This window comes from Natrix helvetica (assembly GCF_964273705.1).
Source record: "Natrix helvetica genome assembly, chromosome: W".
NCBI lineage: Eukaryota > Metazoa > Chordata > Lepidosauria > Squamata > Natricidae > Natrix > Natrix helvetica.
In genome coordinates, this window is record NC_138555.1 from 20,575,459 (window position 1) to 20,600,923 (window position 25,465).

A 25,465-nucleotide genomic window follows, 5' to 3' on the forward strand; every position below is an offset into this window, starting at 1 on the left:
CAGCCTGCATCTTCACTTTCTTTCAAGCTTTCTGCCAGCTGCCATGGAAACATGGGAGCACTGGGTTTTTGTGTTTTAATTGTATTTAAAGAAAGTGAAGAAAAACACAATTGTATAAACTCTACATGTGAAGGTAGAATAATACAAAAGAAGTGCAGATGCTATAGTTTTATATTAAAATGATGATGCAAGCCTAACAAAACATTCAAGAATTATAACTAGCTTTCAGATTTTAAGTTGAAGAACAGTGAACCACTTATTGTTTTTAGATGCACTTTCCTTAGTTTTTTTTTTTCATAGCTTAAAATATTGCTGCACCATCTTTACTGTGTCAGACCTGGAAGCCATCTTTTACATTGGGCCTTCAGGCCTGCCACAATTTCTACTGTCGGAAATTGGGAGGGGGGGATTATATGGAGTATGGGTGAGATATAGTCAAAATAACATTTTTTCCTCAATGAGTCAAGGACAGCTTGCCCTGCAGCTGCGATGGTGTGACTGGGAGGTATCTCCAGTTTTGGATGGTGCCTGATTGGATCATGTGATTGACATGTGGGTGCTGGACAGGGACTTGAACTTTCATTTGGGTGGGGAAAACCTGGAAACTTTCAGATTTGGGTTTTCCCAGATGTGCCATTATGAGATCTCTAATAAAATGGACACGGTGGCTCAGCAGTGGGAAGGGACGTGGTGGCTCAGGGACTAAGATGCTGAGCTTGTCGATCAGAAAGGTTGACAGTTCGCCGTTTTAAATCCCTAGCACTGTGTAACGGAGTGAGCTCCTGTTACTTGTCCCAGTTTCTGCCAACCTAGCAGTTTGAAAGCATGTAAAAATGCAAGTAGAAAAATAGGAACCACCTTTGGTGGGAAGGTAACAGCATTCTGTGCACCTTCAGCATTTAGTCATGCCAGCCACATGACCATGGAGACGTCTTTGGACAGTGCTGGCTCTTCAGCTTTGAAACGGAGATGAGCACCGCCCCCTAGAGTCAGAAATGACTAGCACATATGTGTGAGGGAACACTTTAAAATTGCATTTTAACTTCCCAGAGGCTGGTGGGAGGAGCTGCTGGCTGTGAGTGGGGAGACTGAGAGGGAATACAGAGGACAAAGGTAGCAGCCAAAAATAGCAATAATACATTCAGGGTTAGTGCGCTTGATATTGTGAGTTTATTTTATTTCAAAATGAATGGCTTAGTTCAGTGCAATACATATTTTGCAGGTGTCTTTCGCAGTACTCTTTTCAAATTTGGATACTGTCCTGTTTGTAAACAAATTACTAGTCTACATGGACAGATCACCTATCTAGAATCTCTAATCTGTGCTCTCCAAGCAGAAATTAGGTGCCCAATTCAGCCATTCCACTCTATTGAGTTGCCACGCTATCAGCCCCCTCTACCACAAAGATGCTGCCATAGAAGGGCAGTATGGACAACTGTGGGATCTGGCAGGGTGAGAGCTGTGAACCACAAACACAAAGCTTTCACTGTGTTCCAGCATAACAGATACAGCGCCCTTGCTGACCTTAATAGGAACACTAAAGTGACAGGTCAAGGTAGTTGTGATAATGATAACTCAAATAAGCAGGGGATTGTGGTCCAAGATGAAGAACTTACTTTGGAAAGGGGAAAGTGTGAAACAGGTATTACACATCAGTCACACAAGAAGAGCAAGGTATCCAAAAAGAGAAGCCACCTTCTGGTTGGTGATTCAATTGTAAGGGATGTAAATTTAGGAAAGGATATGGAGGTTTTGAAAGAGGGCAGGTGTCTGCCAGGTGCTACTGACAGCAGAGACAAGAGGCGTATTCTTAAGATAGTCAGGAATGCCAGTAAGGACTGTGATGTTGATGCTATTATACATCTTGGCACAAATGATCTGTCCCAAATAGATGCACTTTCTGTGCAGAATGAGTTCCAGAGCTTGGGGTATGAACTTAGTAGTATAGGTTGTAGGCTTATCTTTTCAGAGGTTTTACCAGTATATAAGGAACAAAAAAAGAAAGGCCAGCGTGTAGCGGAGTTTAATGTGTAGCTAAAGGAATGGTGTAAAAGGGAAGGCTTTGGTTTTATTAGTCATGATGTCTGCAGCTGGTCCAACGAAAAACTGTACAAAAGAGATGGTTTGCACCCATCCAAGAAAGGGACTGAGTTACTTGGCATTAAATTCACAGATTTTCAGGATAAACATTTAAACTGAACAGTCGGGACAGAGAATTAATTGATACAGAACATTTCTGTCCCCAGAAATCTAAAATTAATAGGGTTATCAGTGCATGTAACATAGATGTTTGTGTGGGTAAGATTATCAACTTTGCTGTCAGGCTTCAGCAGGGCTGGGGGAAGGCAAAAACACCTCAGTTTTTGTGAAAAACGGCCCATCTCTAGGACCTCTCAGGGACTCTTTCCGACTGCACTCAGGAGAACCGGGGACGTACTGCCTCTCTCAAGTCTTTTGGGTTTTTTTTTCCCCCTCCAGGCTGGTCACACGCTGGTCCAAAAGCCTTCGCCCACCAGCCTTTGCCGAGAGTGAGTCCTCCTAGGCCGGAGAAGGATGCATTCTCGCGTTACACTTTTTAAAAAAATATTTTTAAATTTTTTTTGTTCTCTATATACAATTATAGGTATACATTCACATAGTTATTATTCTTTTTTTACATTCACGGTTCTTATACATTTGTCATTCCATTTATAGAATTATAATATTCCATTTGGGTTGCTTTGTTTACCATCCCTCACCTGTTTTGACACCACCTTCTTCTCCCTTTCTTTTCTCCCTCCCTCCCTTCTCTACTTCCTTCCTTCCTCCTTTCCCTTCCTTCTTCCCTTACCTCTCCCCTCCTCCTCTCTTTCCCTTCCTACCCTCTCTCCTTCTCTCTTTCTCTCCTTCTCCCTTCCATCTTCCTCTCCTCCTCTCTATCTTCCTTCCCTTCTCTTCCTCTCATTTCCTCTCCTCTCTTCCTTTCTCTCCCTCCCTCCCTTCTCTACTTTCTTCTTTCCTCGTCTCCTTTCCCTTCCTTCTTCCCTTACCTCTTCCCTACTTCTCTCTACCCCTTCCCCTTCCTACCCTCTCTCCTTCTCTCCTACTCCCTTCCATCTTCCTCTCCTCGCCTCTCTCTTCCTTCCCTCCTTTTCCTCTCATTTCCTCTCCTCCTCTCTTCCTTTCTTTTTCTATTGTTGCAGGTGTTTCTTCCAGCTCTTAATTTATATTTTCTTTGGGTGGTATTTCCGCAAACCCCAAAATCATTGAATATCATTTCTTGTTCCTTTTCCTTCTGTCTCTCTCTCTCTTTTTTAAAAAAAGAATATTTTTCTTTTTTGGACAGACAAAGACAAACAACACATAACACATAGAACCATCTTCAATCACATACAGCATGTCGTTTGGTTGCAGAGTTTTTGTGCATTATTTCCATAGTCCTCACTTTCAATTTTATATAAAATCACAAATTATCAATCTAGTATATATGTATACATTATTATCATTGTACATCATTTATTTGACTATAATTATTATTCCTTCATTTTAAATGAAATATTCTAGGTATTAGATTCATTTATATTATAACAATTCATTACATCGTCCTAAATCTATTCAATGATCATATACCTTTGTATTGTTATCTGTATTATTCTATTACTCTTATATTATAAAAATTCTCCAACGTTTTTGATTTCCATGTTTTTTTATCTAACCACTGGTAAAATAAATCCCATACCTTATAAAATTGTTCATCTTCTTGTTCTCTAATTTCAAATGTCAATTTACTCATTTCAGCATCTTCCATTATTTTCTGAATAACTTCCTCCTGCTTTGGTATTTTCTCATTTTTCCAATTTTTTGCAAATACAATTCTAGCTGCCGTTAACATGTTTACAATCAAATATTTCAAGTCTCTATTGCATATTTCCGGTAATATTCCCAATAAAAAAATCTCAGGTTTAAAATCTATACAGTATGTTTCCGAGTCATTTTTTTCCAACCAAGGGTGGATTTTAGTCCAATATCTTTTAGCTTCTATGCATGTCCACCACATATGGTAATATGAACCCGGTATCTGATGACATTTCCATCATTTTTCTGATTTGTCCTTGAACATTCTTGCTATTCTCGCCAGGGGTAAGTGCCACCTGTAAAACATCTTATACAAGTTTTCTCTATATGCTGTTGACATTGTCATTTTATAATTTTGTGACCATAAATCAATTCCATGACCAAAATTTTCCCCCCAAGCAATAATAGATTCTTTAACTTGTTCTTCTTCTAGTTTAACCTCTAATAAGTATCCATATAGTTTTTTAATCATCTTTTCATCAGTACCTGTCAGAATTTTATTCAAGTCAGTCATTTTATCATAAAAACCTTCTATTTCAAAATCTTTACCATATCTAGAATGTATTTGCGTGTATGAAAACCAGTTCATTCTTATACCTTGTTCTTCTAATTCTTGCATAGATTTAAGTTCACCCTTAGCATTCAATATTTCACTATATCTAACTGTTTGTTCCTTTTTGTATATTATTGAATATGAAAATGCTTCAATAGTTGATAACCAGACTGGAATTTTAAAATAATGTTGCCTTTTAATCTTCTCCCAGTTTAATAACAAAGCCTCCCGTATGTAATGCCTTCTGAAATACCCCTGTGTTTTAGTTCCCTTGTACCATAAGAAAGCGTGCCAACCCAACAACAAATCATGACCTTCTAAGGTCAATAATCTAGAGTTTCTTAACGTTATCCATTCCTTAACCCACATCAAGCTTGTTGCCTGGTAATATAACTCCCAGTTAGGTAGGCCAAATCCTCCTCTTATTCTAGCATCTTGTAACAGTTTAAGTTTTATTCTCGCTTTCTTTCCCTGCCAAATGTATTTCAATACTATTTTGTTAAGGTCTTCAAAGAAATCTTTCCCTAATCTAATTGGAATTGTCTGGAACAAATATAAAATCCTGGGTAGCATATTCATCTTGATTGTTGATATTCTCCCTATTAGCGATAGTTGCAAGTTTTCCCATTTAGCCAGGTCTGTCGTAATTTGTTGTTTAAGTTTATAATAATTGTTCTCTTTAAGTGTACTACATCTTGCTGTCAAATATATCCTCAAATATTTGACCTTGTTCGTGACCTGAATCTTCAAAGCTTCTGCCAATACTTCCTTTTGTCTTGCTAGCATGTTCTTTGTCAAAATCTTCGTTTTGTCTTTATTTATTTTCAAACCTGCTACTTTTCCATATTCCTCTATTTTTTCTATCAATTTAGGAGCGGTTTCCAATGGATCCTCTAAAATGAAGACTAGGTCATCTGCGAATGCTTGCAATTTATATTCTTCTTTTTAAATTTCCATTCCTTTTATGTCTTTATCTTCTCTAATGTTTCTATTTAAGACTTCTAACATTAACACAAACAACAGGGGTGATAGTGGGCAACCTTGTCTTGTCCCTTTCCCAATATCAGTGGAATCTGTCAATTCTCCATTTATCATTATCTTTGCTGTTTGTTTGTGGTATATGGTTTCTATGGTTTGAATAAATTTCTTGCCAAAGCCCATCTGTTCCAACTGTAGCAACATAAATCGCCAATTCACATTATCAAAGGCCTTCTGAGCGTCTAAGAATATCAACACCATTTGTTTTTCAGGATGTGCCTCATAATATTCCAAAGTGTCCAGGATTATTCTCATATTATCTTTAATTTGTCTCTTTGGCAGAAATCCATTTTGATCAGGATGAATAAAGCTATTTAAGTATCTTTTGAGTCTTTCTGCCAGTATTGAGGCAAATATTTTATAATCTGAATTTAGCAGGGAAATTGGTCTATAATTCTTAATTTGCTGTGGGTCAGTGTCCTCCTTTGGCACCAATGTTATATAAGCTTCTGACGAAGATTTGGGTATCTTCATCTTTAACATGGCTTCATTCATAACTTCTAACAATGGGAGATAGAACGATTCCTGTAAAGTGTCAGCGTTCCAAATATCATGCAGAATTAAATCAGAGTCCAAGTCAGAGCTATCCTTAAGGTTCCAATTTAATAAGACAGACATGTTGGCATCGAACTGTGGAATCCCAAAACTGAAAACTTCCTGGGATTCCACCCAGTTGAAAGTTCATGATCTTTTCCCCACACCCATAAATCCATCACATGGTCCAATCTTTTTATTTTGAAAGAATTTTATTGGTTTTTAAAAATTTTTGGGGGGAACGGGTAGGTGGATATACCAAAAAAAATTTTTTGGCAGCTCCATCGTGCTAGAGGTAGGAATTTCTCCAATTCTCACAACTTTTTACAGAAAAAAAAACAAAAGATAAAAGAAAAGCAGAAACAGCATCTTATTATACATTGTATCAATCATGTGTTCAATCATCTATTTTGCCACTTTCTAATATATCAACAATTAAAATGATATTCCAGATATATTTATTTTTGTGACCTGAGTCTTTCCGTTATTGTTCCGTCCCCCCTGTCCCTAGGCAGAGCCGCAGCCCCTCCCTCCTTCATATCTTGTGTTTTGTCGCCTTTTTCACTAGTTGTTATATTTCCGTCCTCTAGGAGGGCACTATGTTTTTTAATGAAGGCCTCTGCCTCCACGATTGTGTTAATTCTAATTCTGTTTCCCTCCCAGAAGATCAGCATTCCTTCTGGCAACAACCATCTAAACCAAATTCCCTTATTATATAATTTCTTTGTATTCCTCCTTATCTCTTATTTTTTTCGGAATTTGCTTAAGAATGGCAATTTCTTTATCTTTATATTTTAGTGGTTCTCCCCCCCCCCCCCCTGAGCCCCTAGAATCTCATCCCTCGTGGTCTTCCTAAGAAATTTAACATGTACTTCCCTTGGAACATTATGTGTTCTGGCATATGCTGAATTAATCCTATAAACCAGATCCATATCCCACCAAAACTGTTCTTTATCTCTTTTAATATATTCTGCTAAAATTGTACTCATAATATCCTTAAGATCTTCATCTTATGTCTCCGGTAGGTTCCGGAATCTGAGAAAGAAGGATATTCTTTCAAGTTCTATCTTTGCCATAAATTTTTCCAGTTCTATATTCCCCTTCTGGACTGCCTTAACCTCCTCCCCCAGCCCAGCCGCGCCCTCCTCTAGCACACCAATTCTCTGTTTATTTTCTGTTATTTGTTGCTGCACACTTTTAAGCTCATCTCTAAAATCTGCTACCTCCTTTTTCAACTCATTTTGTCCCTGCATAATAGCTTGAAACATTTGAGTAACAGATAAGTCTTTTGAACTCTCTCCAATCTTTTCTTGTAAAAATGATGAAATTTTTGTCTGTTGAATCGTTGGACTGGATGCAGTAGAAGTTGGTGCCGAGGCTGCTTTGCCTGTAGGTGGTTTTCTGGGCCCCATTGTCTAAGTTCAGAAAGAGTAAAAATATTTTGCAAAAGAAATGGCGTCTGTGAAGCACGCAGCCGAGCGAGTCCGAGAAGACAGGCAAATCCAAAAGTGAAAATTAACCCTCTGTCACAGTTCCAAGCCAAGAAGTCACTCAAAAAAAAAAAAAGGAAATCAAATAGTCCAAATTCAGAAAGACCACGTAATAGGAGAACCTCCAAGAGTCCTTCAGGGGGTATAATATAAAGCCAGACTTTCTTCAAAGGTAGTTTCAAAAGGCAGACTTCATTTATAAGTGCGAAGAAGAAGAAGGAAGAAGGCCATCTTGGCTCCTCGGGATCAGGAGCAGAACATTAAAAACTTCCATAAAACTTTCAAAATAACTCAGCAATCAGCTCTTGCAGTTATGATATAAATCTTTTCACATAGTTAGTTCAAGTGGCTAATTCAATTTTTTGCTCTCTATCTCCATTCCAAGATTGAGAGACAGTCCAAATGCCACTTTGCCTGAGAGGGGTAGAAGAAAAAAAACAACCCCCCTCCAATCTTCCTACTTCAAACAGATTGAATCCACAACTTATAAAAAAAGCCGCTACTCATCAGTTAAAAGCAATTAAGGAGATTGGAGCGAATTTCTCACCTCCAGCACTTCAGCCACTGCATGTAGTTAACTCTTTCCTTCCGGAATCCATTCAGCGAAGGTGCTGTTATGCACCCCCTACGCTCCCCGGCTCCTAAGGCGAAACTGGAAACCCCTCCATGACTGCCGCCTATCCAGGGGGTTCCAGCAAGCCGCCCTACGGCAGGTGGTCCCTCCAAGACCCCCTGTGCTCCTAAAAGGAGCCCACCGGAGAAGCGAACAGCGGACCAACGTCCGTCACCTTCAGAAACCGGAAGTGATCTCCCACATGGTCCAATCTTCTTCGGCCACGCTGGCATCTCCACCCAGCTGGTTCCGGTCAGGTGCAGAGGTGCGGAGCCAAAAGATGACCTTGGCTTCTATAAAGGAATGACAACAACACATTCCACAACTCTACTCCTTTCTATTCCCCCCTCCCAATTACTACACTAATGAAACAGCATAGTGAATTAATAGAAAGTGTGGCAGGCCAAAGATCCTAAAGGAACATAACTACAGGCCTGACATAAAGTCTCATAAAATTCCACTGGTAGTCCATCTGGACCTGGAGCTTTTCCATTGTTTTGTTTTTTAAGGACTTCAACTAATTCCATCATCGTTATATTACCTTCTAGCATCATTTCAGTTTCTTTAGTTATCTGGGGTAAATTTGCTTTTTGCACATATTGTTTAACTCTTTCCTCTTCTATCCTCTCTTGTTCATATAATTTCCCATAGTATTCTTGTATAATTTTTTTCTTCTCTCTGTTTCCATAACAAATTTGCCCTTGGTCATCTGTTCTGACCCCCCTCGTCCCCCACCAACACACACTCCGAGCCAAAGATAAGTTACTGGATTTATTTACAGACAGACAGGTCCTTGGCAGCAATCCAACACAAATAAGCTTCAGCAACAACTCGGCACTGATAAGCATTGGCAGCAATCCAGCCTGCCACGCTCACAAGACTGTTCTCCCACATTAGTTCATGCGTTGACTTCTGCAAAAGGCGTGTGCACAAGCAGTCCTTTTATAGTCTGGAGAGGAGTCTAATTACCATCAGCCGAGTGCAATTACCTCCTGTAACTGCGCAATTGTTCCTGACGCCTATTAGCTCATCGGTAACAAGCATCCAACAACAACTCACTGCTGACGTCTGACTCACTGTCCCTTGTCTCCTCCCCACTGCTCCAAGGCATGACATCAGGAGCACACTCCCTTTGGCTTTCACCACTGCTCCATGCCTCAGGCGCCTCCTGGTGGCCAACCAGCCTCTCTGATCCCTGCTCGGAGTCGGAACCCTGTCCAGGGTCCTCCACATCCTCCAGAGCCGACTCATAGGGACCCTCGCTGTCGGAGTCTGGTGGCAGCTCCAACTGCTCCTGCTGGGCCACAACAGTCATCTATTAGTTGCATTATTTTTCTTGATTCTCTCTTTTTTCAATTTATACACTAGCCATCTCCCTGGTTTATTTGCATTTTTAAAATAATTCTATTTAGCACTTCTAATTTTTGTGCTAATTCCTCCTTTTCCATTAGCCCCATTTTATGTTTAGTTGTGTCCATTTTTACTTTAATATCCTTTTTTTGTGGGGCCTTCTGTAGCTCTTTTTCAAGTCTCTTGTAGTCATCATCCAGTATTTTAAAAGCTTGTCTTTTCTTAATATTTCTTTTTCTTGTATAGTCTATTATCAAGCCTCTGGCATAGGCCTTCATTGTGTCCCAGAGATTCTGCATTGATGTGTCCTCTTTTTTATTTTCTTTGAAGAAAAATGCCAATTCTTTCTCCATTTTCTGTACAAAATCCTTTTCTTTAAATAAAGTATTATTTAAAGTCCATCTAGATCTTCTCCTTTGTCCTTTCCACTTAATTGTCATTGGATTGTGATCTGCCCAGGTACTTGTTTCTATGTCAATTTCCTGTATATCACAAATCAATTCCATTGAGATCCATATCATATCTAATCTGGACAACGATAAATGTCTATTTGAGTAGAAGGTATATTGTCTATTTGTGGCGTTTCTTTCCTTCCATATATCTTTTAAGTCTATTTCATCAGTCATTTTAAAAAAGGATTTAGGAAGAGTCTGTCTATTTAGTTTTGTTGTTTTTTGTGTTTTATAGTCCATATTCTGATCTACAATTCCATTAAAGTCTCCCATCATACAAATATTAACATAATCCAATTCAATTATTTTCATATGTAATTTTTTATAAGATTCCTCTTGGCTATCGTTAGGAGCATAAATTGCTATTAAAAGTATTTTCTTGTTATTGTCCATAATTTCCACCATTAAGATTCTTCCATCGTCATCTGTGTAGATTTGCTGTGCTGAAATTGTATCCTTAATATACAGAACTACTCCTCTTTTCTTGCATCGTGGCAATGTAGTAAATATTTTCCCTAGTTTAGGTTGTATCAATAATTGTTCCTGTTGTTTTTTAATGTGTACTTCTTGAATGCAAATTATGTCCACTTTTAATTTCTCTAATTTATGAAATGTTTTCCTTCTTTTAATAGCTGAGTTAAGTCCATTTATATTTATTGAAATTAATTTTTTCTCCTCCATGTTTATGTTTTATAGGTAGGGTTTCCTGCTCTAGTAGATCTCGGTTCTCATTGTTCTTTAGTATCCCCAGTGCCGCCTACTGCACCTTCTTCTTTTCCAGTCGCAGCCTGGCCATTATCTTGTAGTTCAATTAATGATTCTTCTTTTCCTGTCTCTCCCTCTTTCCCTCTAAAGTATTCTGCATAGAATAGTTCTGCTTTATCAATTGAATCTATTCTATGTCTTTGTCCTTGCCATAGAAACATCAAACCTTCTGGGATCAGCCATCTATAATTAACTCCTTTTTTCTGTAGAATTTTAGTCAAAAATTGATATTCTCTTCTTATCTCTCAGTCTTCTTGGTACCTGTTTCAGAATCACAATCTCTTTGTCTTTGTATTTCAATGTTTTGTCTCTTGCCATCTGTAGTATTTGTGTCCTAATTTTTTTCTTAGTAAATCTTATGTGGACTTCTCTTGGGAGCTTGTTTTTCATTGCATATCTTGTAAAGACTCGATACACCTCGTCTATGCCATCCATCATCTTCTCTTTGATTATCTCCAAGGCATCTGTGAGAATTTCTATCATTATGTCTGCCAAGTTCTCTTCCTTTTCTTCTTCTATGTTTTGGAATCTGAGGTAGAATTCTGATCTGTCAATCTCCCATCCTAATATTCCACTTTTCTCGTGTTACACTTAATAGAGTCATTTAGTACCACCACCACCAACTTTTCCCTCCCATCTTTTGCAGTGTTTTAGCTCCAGCGAGGCTGTTTTATTGGGGTGGTGGTGTTCCCCCTAAACTCCCGGGCAGGCAAGGCGGCTGGCAGATGCTTCCGTCCTCGGCTCAGGGCTCCCTCGCGCCGCAATTGGACCGTAGTTTCCTTCCTCCCCATGCTCCGTCTCCCGAGCAGGACAGTGAGGAGCCCCTGCTGCGCAGAGAGGGGCAGGGTGAGGATGGGGCGCCCAGCTGCCGGAGCAGATATGGCAGTGGGTGATGCATGCGAGGGTCCCGCAGAGGTCCCGATCCCAGGTGGCTGAACACTGCTGCTGCTGGAGCTGGGGGACCTGCTGGGTTCGGGGGCTTCTGCCCCTCGTGCTGTGCTTTGCAGTCACCGGAGCCCCATGCGGACCTCTTCAGGGTGCTGGGAGGGAGGAGCAGGCTTCCATGCTGGCCTTCAGGAGGGGGGGGAGGCGGAGCTGTTGTCTGAGGGTGAGACCAACCCCCAGCTGCCTCTGGGTTAGGGTGGAGAGCCGCCTTGAGCCTCCCTCTCTCAGTCTCCTTGCGCCAGGAGCATCCTTCTCCAGGCAGGGGCGAAGAAGAAGAGCTGCCCTCCTCCTCCTGTGGCTCCTGCCCAGCACTCTCTCTTCTCTTTCCCCTTCACCTCCCCACACCTGTTTACCCATCCCAGAGAGCTCGGGCTACGCCTCCCTCTGACCCAGCCACCTTCCTTGATGGTGTCGCTCTTGAGTGAACTCTTCCATCCTCAGCTGTTGCAAAGAAGTGGCAGCTCTGGGTGCGCCACACCCGTTTCATTCTCTTTGAGAGCCACTTTGCACCTTGTTTGCAAAGTGGCTCTCAAAGAGAAAAAGTGGGCATGGTGCACCCAGAACTGCTGCTTCTTCGCAACAACCGAGGACCTCTTCCGCTTGGAGCTCCAAGCTGCGGGGAGGGAGGGACGGCTGCAATGCCAGCAGCTTCGAGGGGCTTCTTCCCTCAGTGGTTCATATTTTTTTTTTACCTCTAGGCGGATATGCCGGCTTTGTCCTTAAAGGCTGCTGCTCCCTGCCTTTTGATCTTTTTCAGGTGTAGAGAAAAGCGACCCTGTGAAGCTGAGAGGCTTCTTTTCTGCCCAGTCGCTGGCACAGGGCGACAAAAAGACCTCAGGTCACTGCCACCATCTTTGTGCATGCACAGCTTTCTTATTACCAGCTGGAGGACTTTTTGGTGCCCTGACAGTATAAAAAAATCTACGTTAACAAAGATCTGCAGTCAGAGATCACTTCCAGTCCCCGAAGGCGACGGACGTTCGCGTCCGCTGCTCATCTTCTCGGTGGGCTCCCCTTAAGTTTAGGGGGAGCACAGGGAGCCTTGGAGGGGCCCCCTGCCGTAGGCTAGCTTGTTGGGAGCCCCTGAATTGGCGGCGGCCGCAGAGGGGTCTCCAGCTTCGCCCCAGGAGCCGGGGAGCGTGGGGGGTGCGCAACAGTGTGCCTTCGCGGAGCGGAGCCTGGAAGGAAACAACTAATCGGACATTACAGCTGAAATGCAGTGAGGTGGGAAGCTTCCCTCAATCTCCTTTTTAACTACTTAATTGATGAACAGCCTCTTTTAAACTTTGGTTTCAATCTTTTGAAGTGTTAACACTGGAGGGGGGGTTCAACCCCCCCCCTCGGAAAAGTGGCAATTGGAAAATCCCTCTCCCTCGGAAGAGAGAGAGAGAGTTAAAAGTTACTTTCTCTTCCTTTAAGCAATGGGAGGATGACTTCTTGCTACAATTGCAAAGGAGGTTTGCTGAGTTGATTCTTTTAAACTACTTTATGGAAACTTTGGACATTGCTTTCTGATCTCCTGTGAAGGTGGAGCCAAGATGGCCAACTTCCTCCTTCTTCTTGCACTTATGAATGAAATTTCCCTTTTGAAAGAATTTCTGGCTTTGTACTATACCACACCCTAGAGATCTCCAGGAGCCTCTCCTTGCACGTATCTCCCTTGGATTTGGAACATTGATTTATATCACCTGGCTTGGAGCTGTATAGAGACCTACGCTCTCCTCTGGACTTGCTTGCCTTTTGACTTCTCCCGGTTGTGTCTTTCCACAGACGACATTTCTTTGTGCAGACTTTGTGCAGCTCAAAGGAACAATCTGTTGATCAAATGTTTCAAACTCTCTTAAAGGGACAGGACGAACTGAAAAAACAATTGGCAGACTTAAGTGATCAGCTCAGAGAAACGCAACAACAAACAACACAAAATAAACAGAGAATAGGTGTGCTGGAGGAGGGCGCGACTGGGCTGAGGGAAGAGGTTAAGACAATCCAGAAGTGGAATGTAGAATTTGAAAACCATATGATAAAGGTGGAATTTGAGAGAATGTCTTTTTTTCTTAGATTTCAAAACTTGCCAGAAACAGAGAATGAAGATCTCAAGGAGATCATGACCACAATCTTAGCAGAATATATTAAAAGAGATAAACAACAGCTATGGTGGGATATTGATCTGATTTATAGGATTAATTCAGCATACGCTAGAACACACAACGTGCCAAGGGAAGTACATGTTAAATTTCTTAGAAAGACCACAAGAGATGAGGTCTTAGGAGCTCAAAGGGTGGGACCACTAAAATATAAAGACAAAGAAATAACCATTCTTAAACAGATTCCAAAGAAAGTAAGAGATAAGAGGAAGAAATACTCCTCTTTAGCAAAGAAATTATATAACAATGGAATCTGGTTTAAATGGTTGTTGCCAGAAGGAATGCTGATTTTCTGGGAGGGCAGTAGAATTAGAATTAACACAGTTGCGGAGGCGGAGGCCTTCATTAAAAAAAATAGTGCCCTCCTAGATCAAACAGGGGACAGTACACAAGATGTGAAGGAGGGAGGGGCCGCGGCTCTGCCAGCAGACAGGGGGGAGGATGCAACACTTAGAAGACTCAGATCACAAAAATGAGTTGAAACATTTTTGCAATTGTTGTTATAATGTAACTCTTGGAAGTGATATAAAAGATGATTGAATATATTGATGATTGAATGTAAAAACAAAAAGCTGCCAATGTTTATTCAAATTTTGATGTTTTTTCTCTTCTTTTTTGTTAAAGTTGTGAAATTTGGGGGGATTCCTACCTCCCGCATGATGTAGCTGTCAAAAATTTCTACACCTATTTACCTTTTTCCCTAAAACATTTGTAAAAAACCAATAAAAAATTTTACAATATAAAAAAAAAAACAAAGATCTGCAGTCAAAATGACCGAAACTCAAATTTAAACGCCGCTACAGAAAACACCAAATAACTCACACAAGCGCAATGCTGCATACACTCTTACTGGTGGGAAAACGAAAACTATTCGCAACCGGAACAGCCCATTTTTAAAAATGGTGTTCCGAACATTTTGGAAAACTGTTGCGGCCACTATAACCTCTGTGGTTAAGCATTAATAGAATTGTATCAATTCACCAATTAACAATGCTTTATGTTAATTAGACAGAGACCACTGTTTATTTTCACTTTCCTCATTAATTATGAAAAACTGCATTTAATTCATTTTGCATGGTGAGTGACTGGCTGTGCAGATTTGTAAGGACTGTAGGCAACCTGCACAGAGAATTCTGCCCAAGGGGAGCTCTGGGTGGCACTGCACAATCATGCATGCCATAATTGTAGTTTTTGCTTTCATGGACTTGGAACTGTCAAGTGTTCCATGACCCTGGGGAGTGTTCAGCTCTGGGCTGTGATAGGATGGGTAGAAAGTGTCAGTTGGTCTTACCTGAACTGCATGTCTCGAAGGTGGCATGGGAGCAGTCACATATGGGTATTAACACAGCCCTTTTGCCCTGGAGGCTGAGGTAAATCTTGAGGCCACACCTCCGTACCTCCTCTGACCTCCCAGATTAACCGATGGTCGTAGCAAAGAACCTGGAAAAGGAAGGGACAGATGAGAAACACACACATCCTTCCTGCCTGGTTCCTGACTGACCGCTGAGCTAACTCAGGCCCCTGGCGTGGGGTGCCCTAATGGGGGGGAAGTGACTGCTCCCACGCCACCTTCGAGACATGCAGTTAAGGTAAGACCAACTGACAGTCTCTGAAGTGAGGCGTGGGAGGAGTCACATATGGGACATACCAAAGCTAGATGTCCTTGGGAGAGATCAATGGGCCTGAGCCCCACAAGAGTCTAAGACTCCCTGCAGAACCCTCCTCCCGAAGGCCGCGTCCGCGGAGGCATCCGCGTCTAGCCGGTAATGCCTGATGAAAGGCGATGGGGAAGACCAAGCGGAAGCCCTGCAGTTCTCCTCGAGGGGAGCCTGAGTGGCCCAAGCCACTGAGGTGGCCGCACTCCTGGTGGAGTGTGCGGTGATGCCCCCTGGAACCTGAAGACCTCGTGCCTCGTAGGCTTTGGAAATGGCCGCTCTGATCCACCTGCTAATGGTGGCCGGAGAAACCTTGGCTCCTCGGGTGGAATGGTGAAAGGAGACGAAGAGGGCCTCTGAACGCCTGAAGGGCACCATGCGCTTCAGGTAGATGCGCAGGGCTCGTCTAACATCCAGCAGGTGCCAGTATCTTTCTCACTGGATGGCTGAGGACAGAAATCCAGCAGAACTATCTCTAGTCCTCTGTGGAACGGGGAGTTGATCTTGGGCATGAACGTGGGGTCCAGTCTGAGGACGACCCGGTTCTCCAGGAAGGTACAGAGGTCCGCCCTGCTGGATAGAGCGTTGAGCTCAGAAACTCTCCTGGCTGAGGTGATGGCAACCAGGAAGACGACCTTAAGGGTCAGGAATTGGAGGGAGACCTCCCTCAAGCGTTCGAAGGGTGCCTCCGTTAAGGCCTGGAGGACCGTGGGAAGGTCCCAGGTAGGGAAGCGATGTACTACGCGGGGCTTCAGATTCGCTGCTCCCTTAAGGAAACGCCTAAGGACCAGATGTTGGGACAAAGGCGGGGAGTCCACGCCCCCCAGGACCGTGGATAGGGCAGAGACCTGCCTCCTGAGGGTGCTGGGTGCCAGACCCTTCTCTAGGCCTTCCTGTAGGAAGTCCAACACCTGGGGCACAGAGGCTGAAGTCGGGACAAGACCCTGTGCTTGGCACCAGTCCGCGAAAGCGGCCCAGGAGGCGTTGTAAATGCGAGTGGTGGACTGCCTCCTGGATGCCTCGACGTTGTGTGCCCCTCTCAGTTGTTCCCGCTCAATCGCCAGGCGGTCAGCTGGAACCACTCCAGGTCCAGATGTTCCAGGGACCCCTGGTGAAGGGACACCTCTCCTAGTGGGAGCTTCCAGTGGGGGGCTGAAGACAGCTCCACCAGGTCTGCTAGCCAGGGGCGGCGTGGCCAGAAGGGGGCCACTAGAACCATCTCTGCTCTCTCTGTCACTAACTTCCTCAGGACCCCGGGAATGAGGGGAAGGGGAGGGAACGCGTAGAGGACGCCGGACGGCCATCTGCAATGAAGAGCATCTGTGTCCATGGCGCCTCTGGACAGGAACCTTGACACGAAGGTCGGGAGCTGGGCGTTCGCTGGGGTTGCGAAGAGATCCACTGTCGGGCATCCGAACCTCTCGCAGATCTGTAGGAAGGTGTCGGGGTGGAGCTGCCACTCTCCGTTGTCGACTGTCTCCCTGCTGAGCCAGTCCGCCTGCTGATTCTCTGTCCCCGAGATGTGTTCTGCTCTGATGGATCGGAGGTTCCTCTCTGCCCAGTTCCCCAATCGGAGGGCCTCATCGCGTAGAGCCTTGGAGTGGGTGCCTCCCTGTCTGTTCACGTGGGCCTTGGCTGCCACGTTGTCCGTCAGGACCAGGACATGTTTGTCGGTCACCGTAGCCCTGAAGTGGCGTAGGGCCAGATGGATGGCCCTCAGCTCCAACCAGTTGATGTTGTTGCATAGGTCGGTTGGAGTCCAGCGGCCCTGGGCTATCTGGGCCTCCAGGTGAGCTCCCCAGCCGAACAGACTCGCGTCCATCGTGAGTACCTTCCTTGCTGGTTCTCTGAAGAGTGACCCCTTGTCTAGGGCTGGGGTCAACCACCAACGGAGCGATAGGAGAACTAGGGGTGACACCCAGACCTTGAAGCTGGCGTCGCTTGTCCCGGCTCTCTGGTGTGGGAGCAGGAACCACTGGAGCTCCCTGGCGTGGAGACGGGCCCAAGGCACGATCCCTATGCAAGAAATGAATTTCCCAAGGAGCCTGGAAAGAAGAACTACAGGAACAGAGCGTAACTTGCGAATCTCCTGAACCAGCTGGACGATGCTGTCCCTACGCTCCCGGGAGAGGAAGACCTCTCCAGACACTGAATCTATGATGGACCCTAGGTGTTGGAGTCTGGTAGAAGGGGCTAGGTGACTCTTCTCGAGATTGATCGAGAACCCCAGGGACCTTAGCGTGTCGATGGTGAGACCCAGGTCCTGCCTCGCCGTGACTGGCGACCTGGCTAGGACTAGGATGTCATCCAGGTAACAATGGAGACAGACTGGGAAGGAACGAAGGTGACCCGCGGCCGCGGCCAGCACCTTGGTAAAGGTCCTGGGAGCAGAGGCCAGCCCGAAGGGGAGGGCTCTATACTGGAAGTGGCTGCCCTCGTGGGAGAATCTGAGGAATCTACGATGTTCAGGGGCGATTCTGATATGTAAATAAGCCTCTGTGAGGTTGATGGAAGCCAGGTAATCGCCCTGCCTGATGCCCTCTAGGATGGACTTCAGCGAGGCCATCTTGAACCTATGGTAGACCACTCTGGAGTTGAGCAGTTTAAGGTCCAATATGGCCCTCCACCCCCCTGAGCTCTTGGGAACCAGGAACAGGTTCGAATAGAATCCAGATCCCTTCTCCCCCTCTGGTACTCTCTCTATAGCCCTGATGTCTAACAGGTGCTTTATGGCATTGGCCATCAGGGCCCGCTTGGCCGGATCTCTGGAGGAGGTGAAGGTGCGAAATCTATTCGGGGGTTGCGAGCGGAACTCCAGTTGGAGCCCGAGCTTGACCGTCTGGAGGACCCACTCGTCCGAGGTGATGCGATCCCAGGCATCCGCAAATAAGGAGAGGCGACCGCCAATGGGGTGATCCCCGCAAGGATCACTTGGACCTGCGGAAAGGACGGCCGCCCCCTCCTCGAAAGGGCCGCTTGCCCTGCTGCTGACCTCTGAATCTGTCCCTAGGGAACTGTCTGTCCCCCTGCCTGTGGAACCTGGAGACCGGGTACCTCTTATTCTGGGGGTCCGTGTCAGGCGGGCGGTAAGATGCTCTCCTGGGGTACGGGGCCGGTCGGTGTTCTGACCTCCTGGTCGTGGACGGGAAGACCTTCCGCTTGTTCTTGTCCTCCACCAGGATAGGATCCAGTGATGAACCGAACAGCTTGTCCCCGGTGTAGTCGGCTCCTGCCAGGTCCCATTTAGCTCGAGACTCCGCCTGCCAGTGGCGTAGCCACAACAGGCGCCTGGAAGCTACAGAGGACGACAAAGCTCGAGAGGCATACTTAACTGCATCCAGCGTGGCGTCCGCCGAGAACTGAGTGGCTGCCAGCACCTTGGAGATGTCTTGCAGTAAACGCACCTCTGTGGCCGAGGTCCTGTCTCTCAGTTGTTCCAGCCACAGCACTGTGGACCTGTTAAAAAAGGAGGCGGATGCAGCCGCCCTAATAGCCCAGGATATTGCCTGGAAAGACTTACGCAAGATCATCTCCGCCTTTTTGTCCTCTGCCTTGAGGCAGTTGGCAATGTCTCCAGTCACCACCGCAGAGGCAGAAGCCAGACTGGCAACTGGCGTGTCCACCGAAGGTACCTGCAGAGCTTGGGCGAAGGTAGAATTGAGATTATAGAATCTATGCTCATTGCCCCCCGAGTTGGGAAAGGATCCTGGCTTAACCCACTGGGATTTAAGCACCTCTAGGAACATCTCTGGAGTAGGGATCTCCTCATTTTCCACCTGGGGCCTGTGGAAGGGCCCCTTCTTAATCCCCCCGCTGGTGCTGGGGGTGGCAGTCGAGGGGGTGGACTCTGGAGGGGAGTCCAGATCCGCTGTTGCCCTGGCCTTACGGAGTAAGGAACTAAAAAGGGGGGGGGGAAGAGCCCAGTAATGTTGGGTGCGTCGGGGGCCTGAGCATCTTCATCCTCAGAGAACCCCACCTCCTTCAACTCCCCCTCCTCCAAATCCGAAGCCTCACTGGCCGTGGAGGGGGAGGGTGACCTGGGCTCTCTGTTGGAGGTGTACCTGGGGTGATCTTGATGACCCCTGGACTGGTCCCAGGAAGACCTACTTCTGGCACCCTGAGACTGGTGCTTCATCCCAGAGGCAATCCCCTGGGCTATGGCCCTGGCTAGCACCTCCTGGAAGCTATCAGGAAGCTCTGGGAGGGAGGGGTGCAGCTCTGGGGGTAGCAGCGGCTCCCCTGGATCAGGGGCCTGTGGTGCCAGTTGGTGGCTAGGCTGGCTGGAGACCCTGCACCCAAAGGGGTCTGGTCTGGTCTCAGGTGGATGGTCAGGCGATAGGGGGGGGGGGGGGGCGACATGGAGCTACGCCCTCTTCCTGAACCCTCTGTAGAGCCAGGGGGGCCCACCTGGACCTCCTCCAAGGCCGGGAGCCTGCGGGGGGAGCGAGATCTGGAAGGTGAGGGGCTGATGGTGGCCCTGAATCTTCTGGAGGAAGCCCTGGTTTCCTGAACCTCCTTCCCAGAGGTTCCGTTCTTATGGGCCCTGGGGTGGCCTTTCTTGCCAGGGGACCTCCCTCTGGTGACTGGGGGAACATTCCTATAGGTCCCCACCCCGGATCCGCGTCCCCTGTGGATCTGGTCCTCGCCCCCCCACTCCTCGCCGCCTCCGCCATCGTACTCACGGTTCTGCTGGTCACCAACCTCCTCCCTGTTAGCTGGCTTCGACTGTGGGCTTCGAATCCCCTACAGTCCTCTTCTTTGCCGCTGATCCATGGCCCGAATAGCTGGCAGGCACCGATCCACGGCCCTCCCCGGATTACCAGCAGAGTTTAGGCCCTTCGAAGCCTCTTCCAGCTTCGGTGGTGCTTTCTGAGCACTCTCGGCATCCGTAGGAGGAAGCCGGTCACGCGCTCACCCACATGCTCAAGATGGCGGGTCAAGATGGCGGCTGCCGATCTGTGGCCTGATCTCCTGCAGCTGGGGAGTGTTGGGGCGATCCCTGCCAGATCCCAGATCCCCTGAAGGTCTTCACCCGTCTTCTGGACGCCGGGAGCCGTTGCACGCGCTCCGCGTGGCGCGGAGGCTTCTTCCCCTTTTTTGCAACCGGCCGGCCGCTTGGGGAGCGCGCGCTAGCAGGCGGCAAGGCTCTGCGCTAGCCGCACTGAGCACAGTAGAGGAGGGGTGCAGTATCCAGCAGCAAGGGAAAAAAGGTAGGAAGAGAAAAAAAGGCAAAAATCTGCAAGCAAAAAAACCTAAGTCTTCGAAGTGAGGGAGAGTCAGGAAAAAACACTCCTTCTGGGCCGAAGGCTGAGGTTAATCTGGGAGGTCAGAGGAGGTATGGAGGTGTGGCCTCAAGATTTACCTCAGCCTCCAGGGCAAAAGGGCTGTGTTAATACCCATATGTGACTCCTCCCACACCTCACTTTGGAGACTAGAGTAGGGATAGCTGGTATGATGAGCTGTTTTTTCTGTCTGACCCATTAAAAAATGTCTGGCATTCAGCTGTAGAAATCCTGCCACCAAGTTTGTTGCCTGGGAGAGACCTTTGCACAAGTTTTGCACAAATGACAGCAGATTAGGCCTCTTGCCAATTTGCAAGATTTCGGAAAGAGCCCATATGTAATTTTTTGCCAGCCTTAAAATTTCAATTTTAGACACCTTTTGTGTTTTAGAATAACAAGGAACCACTTTCTTTAAATTATCCAGTGCATCATTCAGGCCATGCATTCTATTTCTTTCCCGGGCATTTGCTTCCTGATGCCTGAATTTGACCCTATCCATTCTAATCTTAGTCATATCTTTTTTCTGAAGAGTTCTCCTCCTGGGCAAACTATTTTCAACTTCTTCCTCTTGGTCATCTTCCACTTCCTCTTTTTCTGTGTCTCCTGCTGGAGATCTTTTAATACTTGTCCTTAGGTCCTGCCATATACCAGATGGGTGGAAGATGGCAATAGTTGTCCCCATATATTAAAAAGGGAATAAAAAGGTTCCTAGTAATTATAGGCCCATCAGTCTGATTGACATTGTAGCAAAAAATATATGCTAGGTTCCTTTTGAATAGAATTGAAATCTGGGTAGAGGAAAATCATAACCTCATAGAAGAACAAGCAGGCTTTAGACAAAGCCGATCTACCATCGATAACTGCTTTGTCTTGAACCATCTAATTGCCAAATATGCCTATAAGAGGAGACCCCTTTTTGCTGCTTTTATAGACCTCACAGCAGCATTTGATATGGTAAACAGAGGTGTACTATGGAGTAAATTGACATCTCTTAAAATAGAACCTAAACTACTGGCTTTGATTAAAGCTCTTTACATAAGCACCTCTTTGAAGGTGCGGTATGGGGTCCATGGGGCTTTGACTAATAGGATTCACACAAATAAAGGGGTAAGACAAGGGTGTATCTTGGCTCCATTACTATTTAGCTTATACATCAATGATTTGCCAGGGTTAATGAAGTATCCTATGGTACATATGCCGATGATCCTAAAGTACATACTGTACATCTTGCTTTTCAAATAGACAGTTATTTAAAGTTACAACTGCCAAAACATCATAGGGAGATATTTACGTGAGCGAGATTTGAACAGCTTGACACAATGGTCAGATATGGGAGATTCCATTCTATACCCTATAATGGAAGTCTCTGCATTTGCAGAGCAACAGAGGTAGAAGACCTGGCTCACAACCTATTTGATTGTTGCCTGTATAAGAGGGTGAGAGACAGGTATCTTGGTCTATATACTAAACCAGTGGTTCCCAAAGTGGGCGCTACCGCCCCCTAGGGGGCAGTGAGATGGCTTAGGGGGGCGGTAAGAGGAGTGCTGGAGGTGCTCCTCTAGCGAGCTATTCAGAACAAGTTTGCTCACTCACCCCTGCCCATCCAGAAGCTGCTCAATCGCTCGCTTCCCCCGCCCACCTGCACTATGCTAGCCCTGCCCACTCACTGATTGGCTGGCTCACCAATCACCCCGCCCGCCTCTAAGAGCCCTATCTAAACCCAGTTAACTTTTTTTCTGCTTGGCTTTCTATAGATAGGGTTCTTAGAGGTGGGCGGGACGATTGGTAAGCCAGCCAATCAGTGAGAGCAGGGCTAGCATAGTGTGGACAGGAGGGGAAAGCGAGTGATCAAAGGGAGGCTATTTCGCCTCCCTTCGCTCCCACTTTGTCTTGATGAGGTCTCTGCAGCTGCGGGTGCGGACGGACGGAGGTAGCCAGAGTGGTGGGGAAGCCCGGGCGGGCGGGCGAGCGAGCGAGCGAGAGAGCTGCCTGATCCTCCATTGCTCGCCCACTCGGGCTGCTTTGGCTACCTCCGTCTGTCCGCACCCGGAGGTTGCAGCGACCTCATCAAGACAAAGTGGGAGGCGAAGGGGCCTCGGTGCCCTGCCTGATCCTCCTTCGCTCGCTCGCTATTTTGCCTGCATGTGGTGCCTCGGCGGAAGCCCTTTGCTGGCGGCCATACCTCCCCTCCCCGGGGCGACAGCACATCCATGATCACCACCCGCAGTAACGCTGCGGCCTCTCGGCCTGCGAAGAGAGGGAGGGAGTAAGAGTGAAGGGTGAGGGAGAGCAGCAGGGGCTCTCTGCAGGGGCTCTGCATTCCCCCCCCCACCGGAGCCTTCCCAGAGGAGGTGGGGCTGAGGAATGTGGGGCGGGGAGGCGCTCTCTGGGGTGGGACTAGATGACCTCTGGGGGTCCCAACTGGCCCTTCTGACTCTGGAGACCAGAAGCAAGCAAACACACACACACAAACAGAGCAAAAGTGTCTGGTTTTGAATATAATCCTCCCTAGTGCTTGGGGAAAAAATAAGAGGAACATTTGGATATACATTTTGGATTAACTTGGAAAGAAAATTGCTAAAATCACTTTTAGTTGTGTTCTGCATTAAGAATTCATGCAGTAGCATTTCTTGTTGAATTAGCGGAGTAATATTTACAACAGCCAGCTAAGATAGTTTTATCTGTCTTATAATGTGCATGGGTAGAGGATTTAGGCATAAGTGCAATGTTTGCCTGTGATTATATAATAAATTCACAGCTTATACATTTGAATTAGATGTTTTTCAATTCATATTTAACCTATACTTGATATACTTGTATTCAATACATAAGGTGTTAATTATGTCAATGGAAGAGATAGGAAACTGCATTAGTGATATATATGTCAATGCGTTGATTTGTACTAAAAATGTTTAGTTTAAAGAAGTTATAAGGAATCACAAATATGAGTGTGGAAAATGTAATGTAGTTGTGGATGACCCTTTGCATGAGTTGTATTGGGAAAAATAAATAAATAAATAATAATAATAATAACAACAACAACAACAACAACAACAACAACAATAATAATAATAATAATAATAATAATAATAATAATAATAATAATAATAATAATAATAATAATAATAATAATAATAAATGATTCCCCAAAGAGGTAAAAGGCTGCATTTTGCTAGAGTTATTCTTCCAAACTGTTGAGCAGGGGGATTGGACTCCATTGCCTATATTTCCCTTTTCATCCCCATGGTTCTTTAGTGAAAATTATAACCCAAGAACATATAGATCTGTTAAAATGTTCCCATTCTCACTTTCCATATTGGGAATCCCTAGGTGCCATGCAATAATCTCATCAAATAATTCAAGCAAATGTTGGTGACATTGAGCTGAAGCCAAAGTTCAAGAAATTGTACCAAGAGTTTTAGTTACAGAAAGAAATTTCTGATTGCTATCCTGTACTATGGACAGTGGTTAAGAAGCTCCTTGTTGCATTTCCAACATCATATTTGGTGGAACATGGCTTCAGTGTGGTCTCCAAGCAAAGAAAATGACTCCAGATTACTGAATGTGGTGATTTAAGACTCCTGCTAAGTGACTTAAAACCAGACGTTAGGAAACTGGTATCACTTCATCAAGCCCATCCATCACGTTAACAATTTACTGAACAGTGAAGTAGTTACTAAATTTTGCTAAGTTTGCTAAGTTACTAGTTACTAAGGTTCTTGATAAATGACTATCAGACTTTGAAAACCTGGTATCACTGGATCATGTTCAACAATTTTGTTGAATTAACTAACTACAAGGTTTTTAAATTGGATTTTGAATAAATGTGCAATTAATTGTTACAGTTTTGAATTTTACTGTTACTATCTTTATTCCTTCATGCAAATCACCCAGTCACATGACTCCCCCAGCCACGCCCATCAAGCCACGCCCACAGAACCGGTCGTAAAAAAATTTGAATTCCACCACTGGGTGGGGGGCACTGAGGATCAGTTTGTAGCACCAAGGGGGCGGTGGACTGAAAAAGTTTGGGAACCACTGTACTAAACGAATGATCCATTGGGAACCCCATATCAAAACAACTTACCTTATGTGTGGCCAGAATTTGAAAACAACATTTAATACAGCACAGTACTTGAGCAAAATGGTTCAGTTGATATCGGCATATGTGGGACAGATTGGGGTAGATTGTTAGGGGTGACACTGAAATATATTTTTATCATATTTTATCTATTCATATATTAAATTATTGTATTTTATTCCAATCTCATTTTAAATTGTATTTTATTCCAATTCCATTTTAAATTGTTTTTATCGTATTTTATTAATAATTTGTGTTTAGAACTCTGTACTTTGATATGGCCCATGGGATAATCAATAAACTAAACTAAACTAAACTAAACTAAACTAAACTAAACTAAACTTGTCCCGAGGTACATAATCTGTTTTGCAAAGATTTCTGTCTTTTTTATTTCCTTGGGGTCCTCACTTTCTCTGGAAAATTTTCTGCATATCTGGGACCCTTACATTGCAACAGATTCATCAAATGTTACATGTTAAAATTTTGTCACCTGAAAGAATGCCAACATAAGCTTTTTAGAGTAATATATGTATACACCCTAACCCCAATGTTCCTCATAAGAGACAGAGCAATTTAAAAAATAATGTTTACAAATTAATGCAAAGATATAGATTCAAATGCAATATAATAATAAGAACAAAATACCGACACTTTTGACACTTTTTAAAACTGAAATACTTCCTCCTTTTAAAAGTTTTTTTTAAAAAACACAAAAGCTCATATGATATT

At 44.9% G+C, this 25,465-nt stretch overlaps 1 pseudogene across 1 annotated transcript; it reads right to left on the reverse strand.

The window, feature by feature from the left end:
* Positions 1 to 6,798: 6,798 nt before the first annotated feature.
* LOC309400558 (neurogenic differentiation factor 6-like) lies at positions 6,799 to 25,202 on the reverse strand (annotated as a pseudogene). The gene is made up of 3 exons: positions 25,074 to 25,202; positions 20,806 to 21,274; positions 6,799 to 15,014 (listed from the first exon to the last, which is right to left on the reverse strand). The product of its transcript is annotated as a neurogenic differentiation factor 6-like (transcript).
* Between the last annotated feature and the right edge of the window lie 263 nt (positions 25,203 to 25,465).